Raw genomic sequence first — 16,252 nt, forward strand, 5'->3', positions numbered from 1 at the left:
GATGATGAAACTTCAACACAAAAACGCGTTCCCGCAGCAACTGGCGCTTCGCGGGAAATCTGAATTTCTTAGTCAGCGAATGCGGCTACGGCACGCCAGCATTTAAGTTAGAAACGCATACCGCGTTTTTCACGAGCGAAAAACAAGACATGCAGCGGACGCCGGGTTGCCGCCGGCTGCGTCGGTTGCTATAGCAACGGTGCAGAAAGCATTTTTTCTCTTTAAGTTGCGTCTTCCCGCCGCTAGATACCCGCTGCGGTCACCGGACCAACAGACGCGCGCCGTTGTTACTTTATCTGGTCGAACGCGCTCTGCATGCAAGCCGAGAAGTGTCCACACCTAAACAGTATATATCTTACACCGTGCTCGTAAGCAAGCCTACGGCTGCTCATTTCCAGCAAGAGCGTTTGCTTGCGCTCGCCCGAGCCAACGCCCCGAGCTACAGTGTACTAGTACACTCTACCCGAGCGTTCTCTTACTAGCGGCCGCTGTTTACCGATGTGCAGCGCCCCCGCGGTAGCGTCTCAAAACTCTTCATGTCACGCGTTCGCCTGCCGAATGAAAACGCATCCATTCCGCAGGCCGCACCTCTTTTTTATTTAGCGGCCGTGGTTAGACCACGAACAGCACCGTCTTCCAGCGTGCTAACGGCGAGCTATTTATATGTACCACTTACATCAGCATGCTTTCTCAGTTACCACATAGATGGCGCGATGTCCACGCGTGGCGCGCTTTAAAGATCGTCGCCCCTATTAACTCTATCCATTCCTGCGAACGCCGTTGCTCTTCGCCCTACAGGGCGTGGTCGCCTTCGTGCGCTTATCTCGAGGAAAGAAGGGGGTGGCTGGCGAAGTGGGGAGCGGGGGGTTGTACGTCTAGTGCTTTCCCCGCGATGTCTGCGCTGAAGTCACAGAACGTACGAAGGTCGCTTCGACGCTGCAGCGGCCGCGTTTGCGAAAGGGGCGCGCTGTTCAAACAGAAATAAGTAACCACTGGGGCAGTTAGTTCGCGCTCGTACCTGTTCGTTCGTTTCGTGCGTCCTGCTTTATGTTTGAGCAGTGCGCTTCCAGTGTCGAGCTGTGACGCATGATAGTTCGCGCTCTTACAGTGTGCGTTCTTTTCGTGCGTCCTTTGGGCTCGAGCGACGCCTGGCAATTTCGAGCTGCTTTCCGTTCTTCGCGTTACATTCCAATTTATTGCTATCGCATTCATTGCTTCGCCGTTGCGGCGAAACTGACTTTTTTCTTCTAGTTTTTTCTTTGCCATATGTTAATATTTATATTTTAGAACGTCATATCCACGACGGAAATGCGTCAGTGAAGCCGTGGTGGACCCCGGCATAAAAGACTTTCGTGTTAAAAATGCCTCCATAATCTTTCTTCATAGTTTGTCTGGGTGCCTGAAAAGCACGTTTGTGTTATCAAACAGCGGGTGGCACTCACAGTCGCGAGAATGCTTAGACAAATGCGAATGCGCAAAGCCTTTCAATGAACTGTCGTGTTCCCTCAAACCAAACACCACAATTCAAACACCACCCACTGTGACCTATGTACTGACGACCACATGAAAAAGGAATTGAATACACAACGTTATGGATGCAAGGAACAAACTTCAGAGCATGTTTCATACTGCATTGCTGATCTGTTCTACTCCCTTTTCTGTCTATGCGCCTATTTAATGCCTGACAAATTTGCTTTAGCTTGTTTTATTGCGATGGCAATTATATGGACAGTCTCGGCTGATTTTTGTCGCCGCCGTCATGCAGCGTGTATATATAAGAAGACGTGATAAGAAGACACGTGGCCGTGTCTTCTTATCAGAAGTCGTGGAAGCCATTCTGAAAGAGTGTCATGCTGTTCACCGCAAAACTACTGCTTACCATCCGCATACGAATGGCCTAACCGAACGCTTTAACCGCACGCTCGGCGACATGCTGTCAATGTACAGCGGTGAGCACTGTTAGGGTGAACACGCGACCGCGTGGCCGACGGCACTGTCAGCGCCCCGTTACGGTCATCACTGGAAACATTGCGCATGCGCATCACGCCTTCCGCGAAATAATTGTTCCACCGCGCGCATGACGTCATGAATGCACTTGTTCGTCGTCTGCTAGCCGCATTTTTGTTTTCTAAGCCCATGCATCCTGCATTTTAAGACTTCTTTAAACATCTGTGCTTGAACAGAACAAGACAAAAAAAAAAAAAACTTGTATATCTATGGGGGCGTGTCTATTCGTTCCCTTCAAAGTTGTTGTGCATGCAACGCCGTATATAAAACAACCAAACATCTTTCGCAGCCGTTCATTCTGTCGCCAGATCGTATTATGGCTAGGGTTCCCGATGATGAACGGCGCTCAATTGTCGATCTTTCCCTGAAAGGTTATTCCCAGCGGTATATTGGCGCTTTTGTTAATAGGCCCCTGAAGACTGTGAACAGGATAATTCAAGCCTACAAGTATGAAGGTCGCATTCAGGATGCACCCCGCGCGCCCCGCCCTAAAGCTACCACAGACGATGAAGACGCCCTCATAGTTGCAGCTGCTGTTCGTAACCCTTTCTTGCCAGCCCCAGCAATACGCGAGGACTTGGATTTGGACGTTTCGGACACCACTGTTCGACGTCACCTGCGTACTGCGGGCCTTCGCAGTCGCGTCGCAGCGCAGAAGCCAGTACTAACGGCGGCAAACAAGGACGCACGACGGCAGTTCGCTGAGCTCCACGAAGCATGGACATCAGAAGAGTGGGGTCGCGTCATCTTTTCGGATGAGTCGTCGTTTTAGACGCGACAAGACCAAAGATTGCGTGTTTGGAGACTACCAGGCACACGGTGAGGCAAACTTCCTGCTTTGAAAAGCAATTGTTTTAGTTAACGTCACAATGCCACGCAGGAACGACCCGGACAACGTGCAAGGTGTTTCTGCCAGTGGGAGATCGAGTGTGAGCGTGTGGGGTGCTGTTTCAAGATATGGTTTAGGGCCCCTGCAACGTATACATGGACACTTATCGTCGGAACAATACTGCAACATTTTGAACAATGTGCTGTTGCCATATGCGAGCAGTTTATTCCCAGACGGTGATTACCTGTTCCAACAGGACCGGTCACCGATACACACGGCGCGGGCTGTCAAGGAGTTCCAGGCGGAGCAGCACATGCAGCTACTGGAATGGCCTCCGAAAGGAGCGGACCTGAATGTGATAGAAAACGTGTGGGGCCGTCTGAAAGCTTCTTTGGCAAGGAAGCCCCTTTATTCCCCGACTTCGGACCAGTTGTGGGCGCAAGTCAGCAACGAGTGGGAAAGGCTGAAAGCCGATCGGGAATATGTTCGATCACTTTACGACTCGTTACCGTCCAGAATAGCTGCAGTCGTTGCTGTAAGTGGTCACATGACTCGCTATTAGATTTGTCATGTTTTATATTTGTTCTCATGGTCTTGTTTAACTTGAATTGCAAAAGTGCAATTTTCTTGAATAAAAAGTTTAATAATTATCCCTCTTACGCTCACTTTTTTCCTTCACGCGCCAATCTTCAATCCAGATGGACCTTGAAATGCAGAAGGTATCAGCTCAGCGAACAAAAAATGCGGCTAGCAGACGACGAACAAGCGTATCGATGACGTGATGCGCGCGGTGGAAAGAGTGTTTCGCAAAGCACATGCTGCGCATGTGCAATGTTTTCAACGATGGCTGTTACGCGGCGCTGATAGTGCCGTCGGCCACGCGCTCGCGTGTTCACCCTAACAGTGCTCACCGCTGTACGTCGCCGCCGATCACACCAACTGGGATGCCATTCTGCCCTTCGTCACCTACGCCTATAATAGAGAGTTTTAGTTTAGCGCGCGCAAACCTGTACGTACGCAACGGCCTGCGCGCTGCGTACGTTAGAGTTGAGGCTGTCTCCTACATTTTTAGTTTACCGTACGCAACAACCGAAACGTGGACTGCGTCTAGGCGACAGCACCTTCGTCTCAGTGTGTTTTTCTGCGCCATCTAGTGGCTAAGAAATAAACTACAATAGCCGATCATAGTGACACAAGTCAAGGCACGAGACAAGGCAAGATTTTACGATGGTGCAAATTTTGTTGAGGTGATCTGTGGTCAACGGTGACGGTTGGTACGACTTCTACGAGGCGAGCAGCAGTGAAGGAGGAAAAATGCCTTCCGAGAGCGGTGGCTTTTGAAGGGCGACTGCAGTCTCGACGACATCGAATATCTCCTACACCTTTGCAGCGATCACTGTCCACTGCACTGGGTCCGCGAACGGGTTCAAGCTACTCACGTAGGCAAGGAGCTCCAAATCGAGGGCAATTTTGAAATGGACGCGGGATTTATTCGCTGCCATGACCGCCGTGCCGCTTGTGCTGCTGTCGGACGCAGCCATTTTGCTTGTCTCGACCGGTCGAGATCTCGCGAGAGAAGCTCCCGTAAGGTACGCAACGGCCGTAGCGGGCGCAACGTAAGCGCCGAGATCTAGCGTGCGCATCTCTTGCGCGCGCAAACGCACGCATCTCTCTTAGGTTCAGCGCATGCGCAGTCTTGCTCTCTCTCACCCGTTGCGTGCGCAAGGCCGTTGCGCGCGCTAAACTAAAACTCTCTAATACCGCCCCTCAGAGCACTACCGGTTTTTCACCCTTCTTCTTACTGTACGGAAGGCACCCGTCGCACACCATCGACACGATACTTCCATACAAGCCGGATCCATCTGAGTGTGCGCCTATTTCTGACACAGCCAGGCCTGCTGAAGAGTGTCGCGAGCTTGTCAAGACATTTACGACGCAGGAACAAGAGCTGCAGAAGAGCATTCGCGGTGGCACCACCACTTCTGAGCCTACGTTCCTCCCTGGAGCGCTCGTATGGCTCTCGGTCCCTACCACTGCAAGTGGCCTCTCTTCAAAACTGCTGCCGAAATACGAAGGCCCATACCGGGTCGTCGAGCGCACATCCCCGGTCAACTACTTGATCGAACCCATCGAACCAGCTTCGGACATGCGCCGTCGAGGGCACGACATAGTCAACGTGGAGCGCCTCAAGGCCTACTATGACCCACTCATAGTGACGAGCTGTTAGGTCGCCGGACGGCTCCCTTTGCGTACCCGGTGTAGTTGTGGCGAAGCAAGTCGTACTGTTTAACGGTTGCGTTCTCCAGCGGCTCCTAGTGGGTCGTCCTCTTATAAACGCCGCTCGCTCTCGGAGCCCGTGCTCTTGCCCTGACTGTCGCCATAGCGAATTGTCGCCGAGTCCCGTCCAATAAACCGCTTAACAATAAAAAAAAAACGCCGCTCGCTCTCGGAGCCCGTGCTCTTGCTCTGACTGTCGCCATAGCGAATTGTCGCCGAGTCCCGTCCAATAAACCGCTTAACAAAATATATATATAAGTCCCAAAGAAAAATAATTCAGAAAAATGCTTCTGAAGCGCGGAATCGAACCAGCGACCTCTCGCTCCGCCACGCGTGGCGCTAACCACTACGCCACAAAGCGCAGATCATTCAGTCAGTTAACGGCGAGCGTTATATACACACCCTTTACCGCTGGCAGGACACGGAGAGGGCAGGGGTTCATAAGCGTTTCTTCACCACCAGCGAGATGGCGCGAGGAGTGCAAGGGGCGCATTTAAAGGTCATCGGCCAGCTAGCTCGCTTCTAATATTTGCGCAGGGAAAACCTTGCCCTCCGCTGTCTGCTCGCGCGGTAGTTGCTGCCTGGGGGCAGATATTTCTGCAGCGTAGCAGCGCATCCATCACGGGCCGCTCTTCTTGCTATCGCATTCATTGCTTCGCCTTTGCGGCGAAACTGAGACTTTTTTTCTTGCAACTGCGTCACGGTGGAGCGACCCCTCCGCGTCTCCTGCCACGCGGTGGCGTTCGACGCATTGTATACTCGGCGTTCCAGATCGTGAGTGGGGACAGAAATGGACCAGCTTTTACAACGCGTCACAAGGGCAGCTTTCAAACCGAAGGACAACGTAGGAGCGTTGCTCTAAACCGAGTCCTTTGGACAATCTCGCGCGTGATACTGCACACACTGAAGCACCTCCGAGCTCTGAGTTAGTGTTCACCTGAGTTAGCACCTCCAAGTTAGCATTAAATGGTGTATATAAATAGCTCGCCGTTGTTACGCCAAAAAGCCGGTGGCGCATGGCCGAGTTGTTTAAAGTGGCGCGCTGTGGAGCAAAGGGGCAGGTTTCGCGTGGGTCTTCATGAGCCGTGCTGCGCATGCGCGAGGATCAGTGCGGAGCCGGCATCTCACGCTCTCTCCGCCATCGCCGCGCGCGGCTCGCCACGGCTGGTGGCGGAGAGCGGGAGGAGTGGCGTCGTATCCGGGCAGACAGATTGGCGCCGGCGCGCGCGACTCGCCGCTGCTGCTCTGCGCATTCGAGAGGGGCGACGTCGTAGCCATGGCGCGCGCAGCTTTTCGCCTTCGCTGTGCAGTCGCCGTCTGACAATGCGCTGGTGCCGCTTGATAGCGCCTCTGAATGGCGTTTGCAGGTGGGTAACGCCATGGAGAAGGAGAGCGCAAATGCTGCTCAACGGCGCTGAAGAGCCGAGAAGCTTATGTCATCGGATCCCGAAGTAGTTGCCTGGCAATTAGCGGTTCGGCGTACGAAGAATGAACAGAAGAAGGCTAAACATGCTGCGGAGACAACAGAGGAACGGGAGGAACGTCTAGCAAAGCGGCGTCGCCAGGATGCTGAGCGACGTGCCCGACCACCTCTGCAGCAGCAACAACAAGACGCCGTCCATGACGACAAAGCTCGCCGATCGACTACCTATACTGTGACGCTTAGCGAAAGCGCCAGTGCGTCTCGGACCTTCGAGACGGACTTCGTAAACAATCCGTTTGGATACGTGTGTGACGTGTGTGAAAGACTATGGCACATGAAAGACTTGACGCCGCTATGTAGTGCCATGCGTGAAACGTTGAGTTTAGTGGCTGCGCCTGAGGGGGGTGAAACCATGGCGCGAGTTTGTACAATGTGCAAGAACTTTCTCGTTAAGCAGAACATTCCGCTCTTTAGCGTTACCAATGGGTATCGTTACCCGGCCATGCCGCCAGGTCTACCGGTTCTGAACGATGTGGCCGAATGTGTGCCATTGGAGCAGCAGTAAGCATGACAATCAAGCTAATCCTAGACGATCTGGAAAGCTCAGAATAATCAGCTGAACGTTTGCTAACGCTACGTATATCCTGGCATAGCCGAGCTAAGCCACTGCAATTTTTTTCTCCTGATTCATTTTTCTGTCCCGCTTTTATTTATATATACATACATATACATATCAGGGACATGACGGTGACGGCAACGACAAAAACCAGCCGAGGGTGTTTATATGATTGCTCTCGCAATACAAAGTCTTCAATAGAAATAAAGGCAGGGGCCAAGCGAAGCCTAAAACCTGTGTTGATATTAAGATATATCTTCAAGCTTCTTTCTTGTAGACGTGCATATATTCTCAGAATTTGCATACGTCAGGCAAAGCAACTTTTATACAATCCAGGAAGGAATAAATCATCATCAAGTTAAACTCCTGCAAAGGTGTGATTTATTATTCGGCAATGGTTACTCAAGGTTCTTGAGATTACTCTCAGGCGAGGGGTGCGCTAGACGTAGTCGAAAAGCCCTTTGCACGTTTCATCGTCAAAGCTTGAGACCGCCATGTCGCAGTTGTCTTCGAACTGGTCGAAACATTCCTGCGGGAAACTGTGCCGCGCATCTTTCATGACCCATAAACCACAGTCTGCAGAGGCAAGAAAAAGTTGCACTTAGATTGCTATCATCATCAAGAAAACTGGCGAGAAACGTGGACGAAGAGAGACAGGAACCGAATATCAACTCGCCCAACAGTCCATTCTTGTAAGTTAGATTGATAGTTGTGAAAGAATGCACGTATATTATTCATATCAAAAAGAAAACCCGTTCGTACACTGAGAAGAAATGAACCATAGTAACCATGTTACTGTCTATATCTTGCATGCATTGATCCAACCATTCATTTATCGCATCTCTTCCCATCCCGTTCATCTATCTATCTATCTATCTATCTATCTATCTATCTATCTATCTATCTATCTATCTATCTATCTATCTATCTATCTATCTATCTATCTATCTATCTATCTATCTATCTATCTATCTATCTATCTATCTATCTATCTATCTATCTATCTATCTATCTATCTATCTATCTATCTATCTATCTATCTATCTATCTATCTATCTATCTATCTATCTATCTATCTATCTATCTATCTATCTATCTATCTATCTATCTATCTATCTATCTATCTATCTATCTATCTATCTATCTATCTATCTATCTATCTATCTATCTATCTATCTATCTATCTATCTATCTATCTATCTATCTATCTATCTATCTAATCCCTGTTACGCTTGCTGTATTATTGATGCTCCATATCCGCCGTCGATGTTGCAATTGGTGAGACACCACGGTCCCGGAATAATGTTGTAGATACATGGAGTTAATGGTGGCCAACAAAATTGAGTGGCGCTCAGTTAATTAAGATCCATGAGCGTCAAGACCTGGCATCAGATCTCACTGGTGGGAAAGTATGCTTTCTTAAGTTCATTCATTTTTCATCTATGAAAATACGCAGCTCTTCGACAATTACACATAACTCTTAACGTATTTTACAGCTAAACCATAAAAGTAAGTACTTAGAATCAACTCGTAAGCGTAGTTACTATCTGGCTTCGTGAGGTTGTTCGGAATTACTGTGCGATATTAAAACGTGCGTATGTGCAACCTGCTGAACAACGGGCAAAGTCCGTTGCTTAGCTTAGTTAATGCCGGAGACTTACTTTGTTTATTCTTGAACGGGAAGTCCACTACGACACAATTAACATAATTAGTGTAAATGAAGTTTGCCGTTTGCTCACCACCGACGCCTGAAAAAACGAGAAAGGTGATTGAGCGTGTTCGTAAAAGCATTTTGTAATGTAATTACAAGTACGAAAGTAAAATGAACCGAGGAAAGCGAAAGAATGCGTAATATGACGCGATTTACTTATGTGAAATATTTACTGCTAAATACCAGTGAACTGTACACATATCATTGCGAAAATTCACTACTCATAAATTGCATCAGTAGGCGTATGTTTGCAGATGCAGGCTAGGGAGGCTCCTATCAACTTAACAAAGCCTGTAAAGAGAGTACGATTTTAATTTCGCAATACCGCAATAACTATTCGCCATTGATATCGAAATACCTATTGCACAAAGAAGACGTGAACTGATCGTGCTCGTCGATGGTAAAGCAAACCTGCATTTGCGTGCCAGTTGTATTAGCACATATTAGCATATCAGTTTGCTCCTTGTAGTTTAGTGACAAAAATGATAGTTGGTAATGATTTGCATGTTGTTCTAAGGCTACGACATCTCAATCCAATATTATTTTACACAGCTGCTCTTGCATGCGACGACGGTTCCTTCTGGAGCGTTTCCTACGAGCGGTAGTGATTTCGGGCATTTCTCGTACAATCCCTATGAAAGTGCGGGCAGAAGGAACTCTTTATAGAACGGCAGAGAATTTAGCCGGGATATACAAATTGCTGACTTGCTACTTTGCGTGCAGAAGAGGATTGAGGATGGAAAGACAGGAAGAGAGACAGAAAAAAAAATGGCCGCGTATCTGCGTGCTTCGCTGCAAATGTCGTGTAAAGACGATAGAAGAGGCGCTGTGTGAGATATGGACGCCATCTGGCAATACGTCGGGAAACATGAGTGCTGTGTTGCGTGCTGGTAGTCCCGGCGCAGCAGCACGATCGCGTTCCGTTGGCGTTCTTTGGGCATGCTACCGACCTTGCATCGTGGAGCGCGAAGAGGAACGCTACGCGCGTCTTGTCTTCCCTCTAGCCTGGCCGTTAATTCTCACAGGGCGAGCGGGGAACGCAGTCGGCAGGCGTGCGAAAGGGGGGCAGCGTAGGAGAGGAGAGAGAGGGCGAGGGGACGCGCATGCGCTGGTGCTCATCGCGGCGTTGCGCAGGAGATAATTTCGGCATGTCTAGCCCGCGTTTCAGAGGAAGGGTGGAAAGGGGAGGGGAGAGGGGAAGTGGAGAAGAAGAGTGGAAAGGGGGAGAGGGGAAGTTGAGAGGGTATGCGCATGCGCAGTAAGGGTGGTCACGCCGCACACCACCACCACCACCGGATTGAACTCCGCCATAAGATACTTCGCATCTAATGAGATAAACAAATAAAAAAATACGCCAAGTTTTCTCGCTGTTGTGCGCGGACGTGCACTGGCAGTCCTTCATTGTGTGCATTCAAGGTACAAATTAAGCTGATCCATAGCTGAGCGATACTACCTAATTAAATAAAAAGAAATTTTATCGCATGCCTCTGCTGCGCGAGGCAGGCTAAAGGTCCTAAGACAGAATCCAATGATAAAGTTCTCTGTGTGATAGAAAGAATGCAATGTTCTTAGGGCACACGCTGATCGGTATACGCTCGACACTCAAATAAGACGTATTCAAGAGTTTAAGTTGAGCCACAGTTGTTGCTGTATGGATTTGCTGCTTGACCGAACCGGTACCGTACGCTGTTTCCATTGGCAGTATGTGCATGTCACAACGTGATCATGCTGATATAAGTTAATTACAGTTTATGAATTTGGTGAATGTCCTCGAGGAATCTGAACAGAGTAGCACGTAGGCGCCTTTAGCTGCGCCGGCAGAATTCTCTGTTTTTCATCAAAAAGTTTTTTCTCTCTCTCTCTCCATAGGCAGTGTTTACAGGAAGCCTATACTACAGTTTCCAGATGTCGAGGAACTTTGAATGGGAGCCTTGATCGTAGATGTGGGTAGATTGAGTGAAGTAATTCATAATGATGTTTCGGAGGGTTCCAAAGCCTCTTCTTTTCTTTAGAAGCAAGTCATTTAGACAGCTAGGAAGCATCAGATCTGGTGAAATGAAGTCGCCTGTCATTTTAGTATTGAAGATCTTTGCGTGCCGCTTCAACTGCTTTTAAGTTGACCAGACTAACGAAATGAACCAGTACCGCTATGATGTGAGGTAGTGACCTGCGGTAACAGCCACGTGGTGTAGGTACGCTTTGTCGAATGAAATGTGCTGATGATTTGTTTTCTTGAAAATTTCGACTAATGTTTCTAGGGCTGCCTAAGACTCGGCGAAAATCGCCCATCGTTAAGGCGTTCGGTGCAGGATATACAGGGCAGCTTCTGTGATGCCATGTTCGGCTGCATTTGAGGATTGCCGACGCTGTAGCCGACAGGAGAGCACTTGTTTTGTCGAGGCCACACAAAGACCATAGGAGGAAGCCTCCTTGGTGGTTAAGGCGTCAGTGTAGGTATGGCGGTACTGAATATAGTTCTCGGCTAAGTAGAAGTGAGTAGTCTGTCGCAGCGCGGCCTGTGGCATGTGGTTCTTTGCTTTATTTATGCCAGGAACATATTGCTTTATATTTAAAGGCGAAAGTGTCCAGGAAGGAAATGTCGGGGCAGTTCTTTCTGTGAGTGAATAATAGGAGTAAGGTGCAGAATCTGCAAAGCTTGGCCCAGTGCAGAATTGCTGTGGATTAGATGGACACGACACAGAAAATCTGTCTTCTCTTGCAGGAGATGTGGAAGATGGATAAAAGAAACTTCGCTTGATAATAGCTACTGCATCGGAACTCTTCAAATTCATGGCGGGAATACAATGGGAATGTAAATACCACTCAATGGTACTGCTTGAGAAAGCATATATCCAAGGAACATTGCATTGTAGGCTACCGGTGCTTCACAGATTTTCCCCACCACATTCGAGGGCTCTAGAAGCCACGTGGAACAACTGCCTGCGAATCTGTCAGGGCCTCCCGAAGCGCTCAACAGCCTCGGGAACTGTAGTGGAAGCAGGATGTCTCCCGCTATATGTTGTTGCTACAAAAGAAAATCATTTGGCGTTTATATAAAATTAACTAGACATCTTAATAATTATACAACGTATCTCCTAGAAATAATAACTTCCTTCGCCCATTGCTCTATACAGGTGTGTGATGGTTGCAAAAGGGATGCCTTGTTGCTTGTAGGTGCTGCCGACATGGGGTGTTCCTGGACCAGAGCTTCGGAGGCGAAGCAGTGCTCATCGCTGTATCCTGGTGACATCACTCAAGCTTGGCAGCCCTGCCTTTACCCACGCTAGTGTCCACATTAACGGCTCTCAGCAGGTTCTTGAGAGTGCCGCTGAAGAAGTCCGATGCGGCAACCGCTCGAGTTGGCGGGACACACTGGGGTTGTGGGTAGCCTTGAAAGGGTGTCTGCCTCATCTTTCCAAGCAACTCCCATGTAGGCAGCTTGCGATACGAAATGGCGGCCAGGGTGCGGCAAGTGCCAATACCTTGGCGCTCACCGGAATCCCATGACCTCCGTAATCGTGGTAGGACTGCGTTCAATCCCTATGCTAGGCGAATTCAGTCTGCGTAATCATCATCATCATCGTCCTAACTACTCCCACGATAGGCCAAAGACGTCTCCCATGCTTTGCCAACCGATGCGTTACACGTATTGCCACTGTCTTTCGCAAACCGCGCCCGAATGTCTGGGAAGCTTCCAGATTATGTTTGAATCTTCTGATAGGCTTAAGCGCGTAAACGCAAACAGTGGAGTTTATCTTAGAACTAGCGCGGCCGCCAGCGATAAGACATGAATGTTCTATGCCAGATGCATAAACGCCGGCGCGCCTAGCCGCAAATCTCTTTATCGATGGCCGACGCTCTGTTCGCCGCTATCAGTGTAGAGCTTGCATTTCTTGTACATCGCTCCTTTAATTTTCCGGGCACAGGTTCGCCCAAATAAAGAGTTTAGCATCGAACACGCCGACTGCTGCTTTCGTCAACGTCACGGCCACTTGAAAATATGACGAGTTTTGTGCCTGCATTGTGCCTGAATCCATACTCCTAAAGGAACAAAAAAAGTTGCTATACTGTGTCGTTTTTTTTTTCATGTGACCACCATAGAAACATTTATACCTTTACAAATCAGTAACGTAAATTCGTTTTCACGTCATTAAAAAATTTGCGGGGACTCATGTACCATCGTTTCTCAACTGATCTGAAGAACGCTCACTAAATGGTTTCATTTTACTAAAACAATAAGACTACATATGTTTCATTATTGCCGAACACAAAAAAACTGTAATGGGTTCATTCATTTGATGCCATCAATGTTTTTGGTGCGTATGCGGAAACCTAAAAAATTAAAAAAAGAAGAGCAGCGATCCGTCTACTGGAGATATGAGAAAGTTACCAAGGTTCAATGGCAAATAAAGCAAGCAGAATAGGCAAGCAGCACTAATAAGTGAACTCCTTACTGTATTCCCCTACAGCAATTTACAGTTAACTGAGTACTGGGAAAACCGATCTTGAAATATGCATTTTTTCAAATAAAATGGTTAAGGGGGTAGTTGGCAACACCACCGCACGAGAGCATGTACCCTTTGTCAGTGCAGTGGGCGAACACAATCACCTTAAAAAGGGAGCAGAAAAAAGGACACAAGAAAAGAGAGCGCTGTTTCCTTTCATGTTTTCCTTTTTTCTTTTTTGTGCACCTATTTTAAAGCGATTGTGTGTGAGTGGAAGTCCGCCCTTCGATATCGAAAAAAGACGAGAAAGCTACAAACAGCCTATTCGCTTCGATGTTATGCCCTAATGAATTAGACAATGCGGCCATAGAATTGGTGGCCAAATCACCAGGCGAAGTAACCTGGCTTTCAAGCCAATATTGAATTCGCATTTACCGCCATCCACAATGAAGATTGGTTTATCAGATTCTGCTCCTTCCCTTAAGATGTAGGTGTGATTCTCTCTGAAAGACAAGGTAATCATAGGAGATGCAATTAGTATGGATGTAAAATAAAAACAGAGTGCAAGAAGGTTTCAGATCTTCCGTGTGTCAAATCCGACTCTCTTGAAGCACTGCACGTTTATCAGAGACGTCTGAGATGGAGCCATTTTTACATAATGGAAATATAGAAACCTCGTCTTTAATCCAATAAAGGCAAGAGGAAACGGAAGCAGTACAAGGTTCCAGGATAACATTAATATTATTTTTGACACGTGTTTGAATATCAAGGAAAATGAAAATGTGAGAAAAGACGACATCCTCACATCCACAGCAACACGGGCTATCACTGATTTCTATTTTTCATTTTTTTATCATTATTTGTGGCCTAAAACCAGCGAAAGATTGTACCCTACTATCTTCTTATTTTTAGGAAAATAATTTCAGCTTTCTTCTTGTAGTGCATGTAAACTCACGCTGGTCGTCCACCGAGTGGCGGCAGCAGCAGTACATATGTCGCTGTCTTGCTGTTCTGATCAAGATGGTCCTTCAGAACCATTGCGCAGTCGAGATCTCCGTCTTGATCCGCATCAAATAAGGCAATGGCATGAGGAAAGATTTGAAATATCTGCAAGAACAAAGATCAGTACGACAGTGAACAGTGAACCACTGCATAGCAGTACACGTTTTTGTGTGAATCGACTTTTCGCATGCCTGGCTTTTTTTTTGTCCTCACAATGCTACGACCTCGATAGTGCAGGTTTGTTGAGGATTTTCTGGAAGCCTTGCCAGGTGGCTTCTAGACAGGCCACAGCAGTTCGCGCCAGTGCCTAGCTTGCACATGGTCGGATGACGCTCAGTGTATACAGACCTTTGGGCTCCAGTAATCGTGCTTTAGCGCGGGCTGTTATAGCTTCCAGAACGAATTATTTGTCTTCTCGTCGCTGCCGCATAGGTTCATTGACGCTGCGGAAAAATGTGGAAGAGTTACAGGCATGAGCGAAATGGTTGAGCCTTCGGCACCTTGACCACGTTTGTGCTTTTGCTGGGAACGTTTTCTCGTGTTGTATATTATCCTCCACATTTGCAGCAAGAGTTCTTTCTTGTTTCTCTCGCGGTAACTGTGGAGGATCTACTGGCACCGGTATTCCCACAGCTTTACTGATCTTGCACAAGTGCTCTTTGCAACGATCTTGCGCGCGGGAGGTCTCTACGGTTGTTTGAATATGTGGGTTTTCTGCGATCAGTCGTTGTCGCAGGCTCTAGCCCCGATTGCCTAAATAATTCAGATGCACAACATGCGGTCTTTAAGGCCTCCAAATTGGTGGTTTTCTGCTGACGCTCGAAGTTCGTTCGGGAGTTCATTTTGCACACGACGCCACACAACTATTTCACTATCCAAAATAGTCCTACCGTCTAGGCATTTGGCCAGGCAGCATTACGCGCTTAATAGTAGGCCTCACTTTTTAGGTAGTTAAGAAACACAATGCACATTTACGCGAAAAAAAGTAGGACATAGCTTGAAAAAATACCTCTGGGTATTTATATAATCAAAACACAAGGGTGCCTGCGCTAATGTACACTAAGCTACTGCATTCAGTCACGAATCACTAAGCTTGCTGCAAGCGTGTAAGCGAGTTATCGTAGAACGTTATTTTTGGATACGTACCTTAAATGCGTCTGTCGTATCGTGCTTCAGTTGGTGCTTTGCTTTCCCTGAAGCGATAGGTACTTCTAAGAATAAAGCCGAAAGAATGAGGATAATGCAAGGAAACCCTGCTTTGATGCTGCCTTTGAAAGTGCACATTGTAGAATCAGTTAGGTAACTTGCGATATTTGCTTGTCTGTCGTCTGCGCACCTTCTATTATGTAGCAGGTCGCAATGGGGCTGCGGGGATTCGTATTGTCAAGCGGTTTTATTAAAATATTGTCGCGCCATCTGTTCTACGTTTCTGACATGTTTTGCCGCGATGCAATTAGGTGAGTTTCCTCATAAAGAGAATAACCGTGCCTGCTTGCGAGTTTTGTATTTGAGCTTCAGTATTATTGTTCATGTCGAGCGTATATTCCTGCACAGATTTTTCATATCAACTGGGCACCCATTCACTGCATGCAATGAACGTGAAATTGTTTTCCCGTTAGAGATTGCTTTTTGTGACGAGGAATGTATTAAAAAGCTGCAGTTTGCGTGAACGTTGCAGAAACGCGGACGTTTGGACGTCAGCTTGGGATCTCCTCTATATGAGGGCTGCACATATCAAAGCTTGCGAAGGTCCAAACAAACCTGTGTACATAAGCCATATGAGCCGCACTTAATTGGGAATCGCTACACGCTTTGTGAGGAAGTTTAGTCTGTTCGATTCCGTCGCATTTATTGCTGCTGTCAATGAAACATACTCAGTATGATACAGCCCCCGGCGTTTCTTCATTTCTGTTCCATTCTACTTTGTGAAGGTAGATGACCA

General features: G+C 47.8%; 1 protein-coding gene and 1 long non-coding RNA gene across 7 annotated transcripts in view; both read left to right on the plus strand.

Moving 5' to 3' along the window:
* LOC119386962 (L-sorbose 1-dehydrogenase) overlaps nt 1–16,252 on the plus strand; it is a 531,651-nt gene that overhangs the window by 432,865 nt on the left and 82,534 nt on the right. The window lies entirely within an intron of this gene.
* Nucleotides 1,946–3,486, plus strand: LOC125757646 (uncharacterized). Its single transcript, XR_007415384.1, has 2 exons — nt 1,946–2,826; nt 2,888–3,486. It is a non-coding gene; the product is annotated as an uncharacterized LOC125757646 (long non-coding RNA).

Source organism: Rhipicephalus sanguineus, chromosome 3 (genome assembly GCF_013339695.2).
Source record: "Rhipicephalus sanguineus isolate Rsan-2018 chromosome 3, BIME_Rsan_1.4, whole genome shotgun sequence".
Lineage (NCBI taxonomy): Eukaryota > Metazoa > Arthropoda > Arachnida > Ixodida > Ixodidae > Rhipicephalus > Rhipicephalus sanguineus.